This window comes from Pectinophora gossypiella, chromosome 8, assembly GCF_024362695.1.
Source record: "Pectinophora gossypiella chromosome 8, ilPecGoss1.1, whole genome shotgun sequence".
In the NCBI taxonomy this organism is placed as follows: domain Eukaryota; kingdom Metazoa; phylum Arthropoda; class Insecta; order Lepidoptera; family Gelechiidae; genus Pectinophora; species Pectinophora gossypiella.
Window position 1 is genome coordinate 13,729,126 of NC_065411.1, and position 11,327 is coordinate 13,740,452.

General features: G+C 42.8%; 1 non-coding gene across 1 annotated transcript; it reads left to right on the forward strand.

Annotated features, from left to right (window-relative positions):
- The first annotated feature begins 283 nt into the window (after positions 1 to 283).
- Positions 284 to 476, forward strand: LOC126369308 (U2 spliceosomal RNA). The gene has a single exon (XR_007566687.1). It is a non-coding gene; the product is annotated as a U2 spliceosomal RNA (small nuclear RNA).
- Positions 477 to 11,327: the final 10,851 nt, after the last annotated feature.

Genomic DNA, 11,327 nt, shown 5'->3' on the forward strand with positions numbered 1-11,327 from the left:
AGCTACATTATGCGCTCCGCACAACTATTTACGTTCCCGCGGACCTATTTTTAGGTCATTGCGTCATCTTCAATTTCATTTAAATAAACTTAATATACATTTTAATATTACTGTGTACTCAAAGGTATTATTTTAATGAAAATATTTAGGTAAAACATACTGCCAGCTCATAACAACCAGCGAAATATTCTCACAACTGCAAATTAAATTTGTAATTTTCTACATCGCGGTGTTAAGATTCTCCCGCGAATGATATAGGCTCCCTGAATTGACCGGTTTGGTTATCGCTTCTCGGCCTTTTGGCTAAGATCAAAGTGTAGTATCTGTTCTTTTCAGCTTAATATCTGAAAGTTCCCTCACTGAGGGACCAGTATATTAAACTGATTTTTGTGACCAGACGGGATGTTCGGGGCTCGCTCCACTCCCGTCACGGGTCGGCCCGGCATTGCAGTGCCGCCGGGATCGGCCCACATAATACTCTAAAACACCATGAAGAGCTGTCTGCTCTTACCGTGGACTCTGGACTAACACAGCATCACGCCCTTCATTTCATCGCTATCGAGGTGGGTTGACATGTCTTGAAATTGGGTAGTTTCCTAGATCAAAGATGAATTATTATTATGAAATTCTGATTACTAAATAAAGACAGATCTAAAGGTGACAAAAAACGTTTTCTCTTTTAACTTATTTATGAATTTTAATAAAGAATATTTTATCACGTTTTTCTATGACGTCATACAAAACTATAACTCTACAAAATTCCATAGTCATTTCGTGTTTTGACGTTTAATAAAAAGTAACTGATTTTCTCATCATACCTTACCTAGGTACTCAATAACAAATAGCAATTGCCATTTCCAAAATCGAGCAGAGGCAAAGTGGGCGGATTATGTGCGCCTGCGCAAGGCCAACGGTCACAACATTGCACTGTAGTCTGTCAAAGACGCGTGTACGTCTATCAATCTGTCACATCGAGCACTAAGAACTTATGCTGCGTACAGATTGGTCTTCTTCATCTGTCGTGTGGATTATGAGGTGGAATATCAACCCTGGTGTCAGGGTTATTACTGAGCCGCCAAAGGCCCCTGACATGGCGCACGTAACAAATACTTACATCAGTAAAACACACAAAAAACAAACACACACAGTGACAGAATATTCCACTTGATATCAACGCAGAATCATGGTCTGAATCATCCCTCAAAGTTTTCGTTACGATGGCACTAACACCCTGTATTGCACCAGTCTGTACACGGCATTAGCTAACGTCACAAGGTTACTCCTTCGCACTTTTTGGCTGGGTTAATAAATCAACATAGGAATGTGTGTAAGCCACATGTGAGTTAGTTACCAGCCCAAAACACCTTCACCAAACAGCAGTGCAGAAGCGTGGTGGAAGTACGCTACATACGGTCTAGAGTTGATTGAGGACATTTAAGGGGCCAATGGGAGCCAAGATAGAAATAAATCACAAAGAAATCGCTTTAAGCGGTAAGGCCGCCGTTCGTCATGTACCTAGTTATAACTATTACATACCTATTTCTTTTTATATTATTGGTGTAATAAAGTATATTTGGATTTGGATCAGTAAGTGCGTTTATGGGTCCTATATAGACTGTGCTTATCTCTCATTATTAGTTATCTATTATGTATACGGCCGGAGCAGTGGTCAAGTAATCATTATTATCTAGTTCCTAAACGGCATCAAATAAAGGTGATTTCGGGACAAATCAAACGATCTGACAATGCAAGTGCAAAAAAATTTAATACTTAGTCATCATAATCAGGTGTCTAATTTCAGCAATAGGTCACGGTGATCAGATAACGCCGTCAAACTTGGCGCCATCATTTGTCTAAATCGACGTGCGCAGTGTCAGATCTGTCGCACGCTTTTTCACTGGCTGTCAAACGGTAATTACCTATTGTTTTGTCTTCTTTCGCGGGATCGAACAGAGAGCAATATTCTTCCTACACTATTATTATTAACGTTCTTAAAATTAAATACACTCTCTTGGTAACGTGGCACACATACTTAGCTATAAAACTCACCTCGTAATCCCTCATGGGGCGGAATGCGGATAGAGCCACAAGTAATAAGCAACTTGCTGCTAATATTGATACAAAAGAAAAATTGAAAGAATTAATCGCCTCTGGTCGGCCGATAGCGATAAAATAAGCGCTGAATGAGGTAAATCGTCGACTACGCCGGCGGGGTCCGGAAGTGTATGTTGTCGCGAGCTGATTGGCCGCGTCTATAGCTAATCAGGTCGTCAGGATAGTCACTGTAAGAATGCGATTTTTGTACGGAGTAGTTTTCTGGTGACTTGTTTCTCTCTGCGTGAATTGTGACTGACTGTCCGTCAATACGTCTTTCTATTTAAAACCATGAAAGTGTTAGAAACACGAACACCACCAATAAAACCACTGGCTGTCAATTTGTCAACTTTTCCTTTTTTGTACATGTCATGTTTTTTTTAAATCTTCTTATCGTGTGGATTGTGAGGTGAAATACCAGCCTCATCAACCCTGGTGTCAGGGTTATTATTGAGCCGCCAAAGTCCACTGACATGGCTCATGTAACGATTACTCTCTTACATCAGTAAGTAGTAACCGGGATAATTCGCCATATTGATTCATCTTGTGTACAAACATGGTATGCATTATAATTTAAGATTTATAAAAAAAGTGAAAGTGCTACCACCAGAGCGTGGTTTTCTTTCATTGTGTTTCTACCACACACCAGGTCGTCAGCCCAATAGAAGTTCTACAGAAAGCCAATATAATAATTAGGAGAAACAATAGATAAAACCGCAGACAAAGCTCTAATGACATTGTGAAATATCGACCGCGTCTATGCGTGCTGATGTTATCACGCGCTTATCGAGGCGAGGTCGTACGCGCGCGGCGGGGTCGAACGGTAGCTTACTAAAAATAAAAACTCGAAAGTCCGTGTGGATTAAAGGATTTGTAACAGCAAAGATTTCGAAATCCGTTATAGTTTAGTTCGGAGAACGCGAGATTTACATCGTAGTAACACGGGTTCAAATTCACTGAATTCGACTTCATGAGTTTGAATTTATGGTTGGATCATAGACAATCGATATTACGTGGTTTCCAGGGATTTGCATCCGGTTACTGGCAACAGGCTCGCCCCCTATTACATAGGACTTAACTGTTGAGAAGTGTGTCTATACAGGGTGTTAGTGACATCATAACGAATACTGAGGGGGATGATTCAGACCATGATTCTGAGTTAATATCAAGTGGAATTTTCCGTCGCAAAATTCATGATATTTTATTAGTTTTATTTATTTGTTTTCAATTTTATACTTTTGCGATGGAAAATTCCACTTGATATTAACCCAGGATAATGAGCTGAATCATCCCTCTCAGTATTCGTTACGATGTCACTTACACCCCATACAAGTACATACAGATAGCCATACAAGTAGGTATGGGTGTTAGTGACACCGTAACGAATACTGATGGTGATGGTTCAGACCATGATTCTGAGTTGATATCAAGTGGAATTTCCTATAGGAAAATTCATGTAAATTTTTGTGTCTTTTAAATTATTTTCAGTTCTATACTTTTGCGACGGAAAATTCCAAATGATTTCAACTCAGAATCATGGCCTGAATAATCCCTCGAAGATTTCGTTACGATGTCACTAACACCCTATGTATATATAACACCCTATATATATACACCTACAAAGACATACATAAACTCACGCCTATTTCCCACCAGAGTAAGCAGACTATGGAATTCCATTTGCTTCGATCCTGAGACACTTCTCTTGCTTCCTCCACTTTCATCAACTGTTTCATACACGCCGGTTCAGAGTAGATCGTACTAAACCATTTCTAAGGACATCTCCAATTTGGTCAATATACGTCCTTCTAGGTCTTCCTCTGCCGGCCCTACCATCAACCTTCGTTTTATATACCGCTTTCGTAATCCTATACGAGTACCTAAAAGACTTTATGAAATAGTATTTAAAAAAGAAAACAAGAATTTCCAAAATATAAATGTTTTCTTTTTATTATCTGTTAATATACATGAAAGGAACGACGTACTAACTTATCTATCTAAAATAAATTAACGATTATACAATCACTATAACATTTCTTGTAACAGATTGATAATTATGATCTCTAGCTATAAATGCATTCTATCACTATTGTTATTCTGTTATCGTCCAATAATTTATAATTTGATGTAAATTACCTATGTTATTGAATTAAATAAAAAATAAAATACTACTTCAATTAAAACAGACAGAAACCTAATTTAATATTAAGTTATACCTGTCATTTTCCTATCGGCTGAAAAGGAAAGGGACGGATGATTAACAGCTGTTCATTCTAAAATGAATGAATAATCCGGGCGAATCAAATAACCATGTCGATGATATGATTAGCTGCGCAAAGTTCTAATCAAAATGAAAAAGATTGGGATTTGAACTTATCTAAAATACAATTTGGAATCAATAATACGATTAATGCTTCAAACAAACAAAAGCCCTTCCGAAATTGTTTTTGGGATGAATGAGACTCAAAAATAATACCGACAAAATCTTCCATGACGCAATATGCAACCAGTTAGACGTGTGCTTTACAACTTAAAATGTACGTGTTTTCTATAAATTTTATGCCTGTCCGTTGCCTGTCCCTTTCCTTTTCGGAGAATAAGCAAATCATAGGTATAACTGAAAATATAATAGGGTAATTTCCAACTAGTCAAATCAGTTACTTTTTACTAAACGTCAAAACACGGAATTTGTATGAATAAGCAACCTGTGACGTTTTGGGGCCTACAATAGGTTCGATCGCAGTGTAGTGGCCGACCAATTCTTCCAAAGGCGAAGGTGATGGAGAATAATTAAAACAGTAGTCAGTGTCCGACAAAAGTTGTAATTTTGAACTTCGTTACAGAAAAAGTCTAGAGAGCGAATGGCAGTCTCATTCGCAACCAGGCAGTGTTGCCATAATAATAATCAAATTCGTTCAAAAACCATTATAACTATCCTTATAATTATTATAGCGTTACGTTATAACTAAAATTAATGATATTATTTATTATAACTTTTATAATTGAAATAAAGGCGTGCGTTCCAGAACGCCACACCACCCCCCCACGGAGAAGGATAAGAGATTAACAATAATCTGAAAAATCCTTGAACTTAACCCGTCTGCCAGACCTTGTGGTGTATGGCAAGTTAGCGTTGGGTGTGGTGGTATCAGGTGCAAAAGGAACTATTGGAGCAGAAAGAGTGGGCAGTGATGTCTGCGTAGATGTAGGTCGAGTAGGTGTCATTGGAGGCTCAGAGACACGAGGTCCCAAATTGTCAACATATGCTGGTTTGATTCGATCCACACTGACTACGACGCGTTTACCCTTGAAATCTAGAGTCATTGTCTTGCCGTCACTGGCGCGTTCTATAACCTGATAGGGGCCAGTGTAAGGTGGTTGTAAAGGCCGTCTGACGGTGTCATCCCGAAGGAACACGTGGCTCGCCGATGAGAGATCCTTGAAAATGAAAGACGAAGGTTCACAATGGTGGGATGCTGGAATAGGGCGCACAGTCGACATCTTATGTCGAAGTTGCACAACGAAATCAGCTGGGTCTTCCGTGTTCACGGGCTCCGAGGCTGAAACGAGTAACTCGCCGGGCAATTTGAGGGGTTCCCCATAAAGCATTTCGGCAGCTGTAGCTTTCAGGTCTTCTTTGAAAGCAGATCGCATTCCTAGAAGAACAAACGGGAGCGAACGTATCCACGAATCGCTGTGGCACATGAGCGCGGCTTTGAGTTGGCGATGCACGCGCTCAATCATGCCATTGGCACAAGGATGGTAGGAAGTCGTCCTGATGCGCTTCGTAGCGAATTGGGACATCAATCGGCGGAAAAGATCCGACTCAAATTGAGCGCCTTGGTCGGTAGTAATAACCGATGGAACACCGAAACGGGCTACCCATTCTCTAGTAAAAGTGTCTGCCACCTCTTCGGCAGTGATCGAACGCATTGGCCAGACTTCGGGCCATCTGCTGGCTCTGTCAATAGCTGTTAAGCAATAACGGAAGTCGTTGCAAATCGGTAACGGACCAACAATGTCGATATGGACGTGTTGGAAACGGCCAGATGGAAGGTCAAAACTTCCGAGAGGAGCGGAATTGTGGCGCGAGACTTTGGTGCGTTGGCACGCTTCGCACACACGGCTCCACTGCTTGCAGTCTTTATTGACGGAGGGCCAAACATACCGTTGGGTTACGAGACGGGTGGTAGCTCGTGCACCGGGATGGCTCAAATTATGAAGCTTGTTGAAAGCAGCTTTGCGAAAAGGAGGGGTTAAATAGGGGCGAGGCTTGCCAGTAGAGACATCACATGTGACAGAGGTGTTAGTGCCGGGAATGATGATTTTAGTCAATTGCAGACTAGAACCTTGTTTGATGAGGTCGGCTAACTCTTGATCTGTCTCTTGTGACGTAGCAAGTGCCTCGAAATCTTGCTCAAGGGCAATAGCGTCGACACGTGACATCGCATCGGCAACGACGTTGTCCTCTCCTTTAATGTATTTAATATCAGTGGTGAACTGACTGATAAATGATAATTGATTCAGCTGAGCAGGTGGCAGTTTTTCCCGGCGTTGTACGAAAGCGTACAGCAACGGTTTATGGTCTGTAAATATAGTGACGTGTTGCGCCTCGAGAACGTGGCGGAAGTGTTGTACGCTTTCGTACACCGCCAGTAACTCGCGATAATACGCTGGCCACTGTGCTTGTTGGGAGGACAGTTTTTTACTAAAAAACGCAAGAGGAAACCATTCTCCGTCAACCTGCTGCTGGAGACAGGATCCAATGTGAATGCTGGAAGCATCTGTGAACAGTGCCAAGGGCGCGCCACCAATCGGATGTTGCAGCAGGGTAGCATTGGATAAACTCCTTTTACAGGCTTCAAACTGCTCCAGTAGCTCAGGTGACCATATGAATGGCTTGGCACCTTTGCCATTTGTTGCCACTACGGCGTTAATTAATGGAGCTTGAGACTGCGCGGCGTGGGGTACGAAGCGGCGGTAATAATTAACCATACCGAGGAAACGGCGCACACCCTGAACAGTTTTAGGAGGTGGGAAATCTAAAATAGCTTGCACACGGTCCTGCGGAGGGCGAGTTCCTTCAGGAGTAATATGGTAACCCAAGAACGTGACCTCACGAGCACCAAGAACACATTTGGATGGGTTAATGACCACACCATAATCCCGCAGGCGGCCGAAGAGAATCCGCAGATGTTCGCGGTGGAGAGTCTCGTCAGCAGAGTAGACTAGGATGTCGTCCACGTACGGAAAGCAGAAATCGAGACCCCGTGTGACCTCATCGATAAACCGCTGGAAGGTTTGACCAGCGTTGCGGAGACCGAAGGTCATGAAGGGAAATTCGAAGAGGCCAAACGGGGTGACGATGGCGGTCTTCGCGATATCCTCTTCAGCTACCGGGATCTGGTGGTAAGCCTTCACGAGGTCGATCGTGCTAAAGATGGTAGCACCCGTGAGGTCATGTGCAAAATCATTGATATGCCGGACTGGGTAACGGTCCGGTATAGTCCTGGCGTTTAGTGCGCGGTAGTCGCCACAAGGACGCCAAGTGTTGTCTTTTTTAATGGTCATATGCAACGGGGACGACCAAGCACTCTTGGAACGTCGTGCAATGCCCGCCTGAATCATGTCCTCGAATTCCTTTTTGGCAACGATTAATTTTTGGGGAGCCAAGCGGCGAGGGCGGCAAGAAATGGGAGGCCCGTCTGTTGTCTTCAGGAAATGCACAGTATTGTGTTTCACAGTCCTAGGAAGACCAGCAGGGCGGGTTATATCAGGGAACTCTGCTAGCACTTGTGCGAAAGCGGAGTTCGCCAAAGCTACAGCCTTGACGCTCGGCTGCTCAGAAGTGGCAGTAGATGCAGGAGCTGAATGGTTCGTAACACCGTCAACCAACCTCTGTATTCTGCAATCAGGCAGTAAGTGATATTGAGCTAAGAAGTCGGACCCTATGATAGCTGTAGTGACGTCAGCGACGACGAACCGCCAGACAAATTTCCGCCGGAGACCAAAATTGAGCGTCAAGTGGACAGTCCCATACGTTTTAATGCTACTACCGTTAGCAGCGCTGAGCTCGTAGTCAGAGGGTTTCCTCTGGTCTGGGAGCCAGCGTCGGGGATAGCAGCATAGGTCGGATCCGGTGTCAATTAAAAATTGACGTTTAGTGACCCGGTCGGTAACGAAGAGACGGCGGCTGATAGAATCGCAATCGGTTGCCGCCGCTACTGATTGCTTGCGGGGTTTTCCGCCTTCCAGGTGCAAGGAGCTATGCACTTGAGGGCTTTAGTACCAAACTTTCGGTGGTACCAGCACAGCTTCGCGCCTGCAGACCTATTAGGCGACTGCCTGTTAGAGCGATCGGATGATAGGGCAGCAACTTGCTTGCCGAGTTCCTCGATACGGTCCAGCAGGGTAGTCAGCGGAGGGGCGGCGGCAGCGTAAACATTGACGGGACTAGGCTGAGCCTCTACGATTTTATCAGCGATTCCAGCCATTGCGTCCAGACCAAGATCGGCCTGGGTCGCGAGGATAGCTTGCGCATGTTGAGGAAGGCGGCGGAGCCATAATTGTTTCAAAATCTTTTCATCCGAAAATGAAGTTCCGGCGAGCGAGCGAAGGTGACGGAGGAATTGAGATGGTCTTCTGTCACCTAGTTCTTCGTCACTAAGGAGCCTCTTAATTCGCTGGCCTTCAGATGGGGAAAGCCGTTCTATTAGTGCCGCTTTTAGTTTTTGGTATTTCCCCTCCGCAGGGGGGTTAGTCACGACGTCTTCAATTTCGGCAGCGATCCGGTGGTCGATCTGAGTGAGGATATGGCTATACATAGTATCATCTGTGGTAATACCTGCAAGTAAAAATTGTGCTTCTGCTTGAGCGAACCACACTGTAACCCGGTCGGGCCAAAAGGGTGGCAGTTTGACAGCAACTCGGCACACAGCTGCATTCTCTGATTTAGGCTGAACATGCTGGGACCGCAGGGTCTGGTTTTCAGCCAAGAGGGCATCTAAGCGTGCTTGCAAATCCTCAGACATCGTGCATGAAGGGGTAAGTAGAAAGATAAGTAATGCAATGAAGGAAAACACCAACCCACCACACACACAATACCAATCCGAACCACAGAACCCAAGTTAGAAATCTGCCTAAACCGTGGGTGAGTAACAAAATAACAAGAAAACAAAATTATTACAGTTAAGTACATAAATGGCTAAAAATTATATGAGATTAATTCGACATAAAAGAGTATAAACATGCACACAAAAATAAAAAATAAGTTTTTAATGCGGGTTAAAGTTTTAGAAATTAATATTATTTGTAGACAGACACTAGATTAATATGTCAAAACTAATTAAATAATCTTAATTTGTTAGAACAACTGTGTATCCAAACAAAACAATTATTAAACACAGATTAGTTATTACCAATTATAATTAGTTATTATAGGTTATTTTGTGAAAAATTAGCACTAGCAATACAAAAGGAAAGTTATAGTTAAAAAATGTTATTGTAGTAAACGAAATTGTAGTTATAGTCCATAGATAAATTTAAAATACTTTTTGCACGAAGAATAATATAGTAATAGAAACACTACTTGCGTGAACAGGAACGTAGGCGATGACAGTTGTCATTGACAGATCTGTCAGCTGTGCTTAACTCGCCAAAATGTCCTCGGAACGTCCAACAGATGGCACTTTCGCGACGAAATGTTCTACGAAAAGATAGGTACTTTAGGTACCAAAATGGCCGGCGCAGGTTTGAACATGTTCACGACAATGTTTTTCACTATGTGATGTTGGATGATTTGACACTGAACTTCACTACGTTGGAAATATGACAGAAACACTTTATTGCACTATGTAGAGGGCCTGAAAGCGGAAGGTAGCGCGATGATTTGGCAGCGATGCGAAGAAATGCAGTTGCTATGTCGAATCCGCGCAATCCACAGGTTGGCCAGACAGCACGTAATGCTGGTCGGTAGTAAATAGCCAAGGTTGCTTCTGTCGTCACTTCACTGTCTCCGAAGTAGAAAGATAGTCAGGCGTTCAGCTATGAAGTAATCTTCCACTTAATTCGCTTGGAATGCGATCTTCAAAGACGCTTGTATTACGCGTCGGGTGTCACCAGTTTGGGGCCTACAATAGGTTCGATCGCAGTGTAGTGGCCGACCAATTCTTCCAAAGGCGAAGGTGATGGAGAATAATTAAAACAGTAGTCAGTGTCCGACAAAAGTTGTAATTTTGAACTTCGTTACAGAAAAAGTCTAGAGAGCGAATGGCAGTCTCATTCGCAACCAGGCAGTGTTGCCATAATAATAATCAAATTCGTTCAAAAACCATTATAACTATCCTTATAATTATTATAGCGTTACGTTATAACTAAAATTAATGATATTATTTATTATAACTTTTATAATTGAAATAAAGGCGTGCGTTCCAGAACGCCACAACGTCATAGAAAAACGTGACAAAATGTCGCACTATTATTACATTTTTCTTTATTCAAATTCATAAATAAGTTAAATAGAAAAAAGAAAACGTTTTTGTCACCTTCAGATCTGTCTTTATTTAGTAATCAGAATTTCATAATTTATCTTTGACTTAGGAAACTACCCAATTAGATGGTGTGCACTGAAATTAGCGCTGATGTGCCGCTAAAATGTTTATTGCGACCACTCTCTAAGCCAATAACGCCGATCGCGTTTTGGACGCGATTTTCGTACGGATTTGACTCATGCGAAACACGAGGGAACAATCTCGCCCTTCCAAATGTGACGGGAGCGCGCAAATTAAGTGCGATTTAAATTTTGTACCGGGTGAGAGCCTTCAGCGCTCCCCATTTGTCCGGCCAAGCAGTTATTGCCAGATACGGCAGTTCTACAATAACTCACTAGACGCGAGTTGGTCTTCGTAGATGTGTTCGTAAATGTACGCCAGAGTCAACTTCTTTGGTGGCTCAATAATAACCGTGACACCAGGGTTGATGAGGTTGGTCAATCACCTCACGACCCACACGATAGAAGTGAGTCGAGTTGCCATTTATTTCTTTCAAGATCAATGACCGGCGTCATCAACCCTGGTGTCAGGGTTCTTGAGATTTCAAAGGCCCTGACATGTTAAGTAACAACTACATACTGACTAAAGTAAGTAATAGCTGGAACCGACCGCTTTAAATGCCCTTCGAAGCACAGCTCATCTTTCGGACATTTCGGTGATCAGCCCGCAATGTCCTAACCAAAT